The sequence below is a fragment of the Arachis ipaensis genome, chromosome B06 (genome assembly GCF_000816755.2).
Source record: "Arachis ipaensis cultivar K30076 chromosome B06, Araip1.1, whole genome shotgun sequence".
NCBI lineage: Eukaryota > Viridiplantae > Streptophyta > Magnoliopsida > Fabales > Fabaceae > Arachis > Arachis ipaensis.
Genome location: NC_029790.2, coordinates 61854238 through 61856295, shown reverse-complemented (window position 1 = coordinate 61856295; position 2058 = coordinate 61854238). Strand labels below are relative to the sequence as shown.

At 39.8% G+C, this 2058-nt stretch overlaps 1 non-coding gene across 1 annotated transcript; it reads left to right on the top strand.

Moving 5' to 3' along the window:
• Positions 1716–1788, top strand: TRNAR-UCU. Its single transcript has one exon. It is a non-coding gene; the product is annotated as a tRNA-Arg (tRNA).

Below are 2058 nucleotides of genomic sequence, written 5' to 3'. Positions count from 1 at the left end.
TCCAAGTGGCACGCCTCCTTTGTTCAGCTAGCCTGGCGTGCCACGCCTTTGAGATCAAGTGGCACGCCTATCGTGGCTTCTCTCTTCCTCCTCCCTGGAAAATACACCTGGCGTGCCACGCCCAGCAGTGGCGTGCCACGCCCATGTCAAGTTCTTCATCTTCCTTCTCTGGTAAATTGAACTGGCGTGCCACGCCCAAGTCTGGCATGCCACGCCCTCAATAAACTCTTCATCCTCTCTTCTAGAAAGTTGTACTGGCGTGCCACACCCAGGTTTGGCGTGCCACGCCCTTGATAAAGCATGAGTAAGCCCTTCTGGTTTAGTAGACTGGCGTGCCACACCCAGTGTTCAAGTGGCACGCTCCTGGTGCGAGCAAGGTTTACGTGCCACGCCCCAAGTATCAAGTGGCATGCCCATTATCATTGTGCCTTGGCATGCCATGCCTAAAATCCAAAGTGGCATGCCCATTGATCTTCTTCTTTGGAGGCTTGTGCTGGCGTGCCACGCCTTCGATCTCAAGTGACACGTCTTTGTTGTGGCTGCATTCTTCCTCTCTGGACCAATGAACTGGCATGTCACACCTTCGATCTCAAGTGGCACACCCCTTATGGTGTTGAGCCTCTTCAAGCTTGGCGTGCCACGCCTAGAACTCAAGTAGCATGCCCAGAATATGAACAAGGTTGGCGTGCCACGCCCCAAAAATCAAGTGCCATGCCCCTTGTGGGTCTTCAAGAATGCTCTCTGGAATGTATAGCTGACGCCCATAGTAAAGCTCCAAGAATGCTTCTCTGGAATTTATAGTTGGCGTGCCACGCCCATAGTAAAGCTCCATGGGTTCTCTGCTGAAATTGTTAACTGGCGTGCCACGCCCAATTGCTGGCGTGCCATGCCCATTCAGTTTTTTGGCGTTTGCACCAAGTGACACGCCCAGCTCACACGCCCAGCTCTTCTTCTTTGTTTCCTTCTTCTTTTGTTGCTCTTTTCACCTGAAATTCAAACAAAACTCATTTCAAAGCAATGTACCATAAAATTCATCATTTAGTTCATTAAACTGCATTAATTGAATGGGATTTCACTATTTCTATGGTTCTTTTAGATAAGAGAAAGAGGTAGATGATGCAAGTCATCAATTTCTTAACTGAAATAGAATTCTTTTCTCACTTTAATGTTTTCCAAACACACTCAAAATCAATCCCTCAAACACAGAAAAAAAATGTGACAAAATGATATAAGTTTATTTGAAATCAGAGTATTTTAAATCGAGGAATTAAAAGTACACTCTATGACTCAAATATTCAATCTAAAGAAATTATCAAATTAACGTAATTCTTGTGGCCGTAAAATATGTTTCAGTACATTCATGCTAAAATTTTTTATATAAATTTTTTATTTGTGTAAAATACTCCTTTTTGGATGAACTTTTTCTATTAAAAAAAAAAGCAATATTCATTCTCCATTAAAGGATACAATACTAGTATTACCCTAATACTTTAATAGAACAAATTAATCATAAGGATGACAATTAAATTTCTTTAAATTTTACTAGATCAAAAATGGACAAAATTAGAGAGATTAAAACAAGAAATGGGAGATTTTAGAGTAACCAAAACCTTTTAAGCCAAATATGATATCAAATCTATTCGGTTTGAGTTTGCTATTCATTTCCAATGGCATTTGGGAATTTAAAATTTTTATTTGAGACAACATAACAAAAAGCGCTCGTGGCCTAATGGATAAGGCGCCTGACTTCTAATCAGGCGATTGTGGGTTCGAGTCCCACCGGGCGTGTTATTTAATCAAGAGTTTCTCTAAAGTTTATTTTAATGTCGTCAAGATAACTCTATTCCTTTGTCACTTTTTTGCAATAAGAAAATATTCAATATTTGACGGCATTTTGTTGCATTATCCTTTCTTAAGCTAAAAAGAAAGGATTTAAGTAGACAGAGATTTAATTGAATTCTATTTTACCAATGCAAGAATTTGATCATATTTATTAACTTGAAGAGAAACAATAATTTAACAAAAAAGGACGGTCTAGAATCTAGATAGATACAAGCA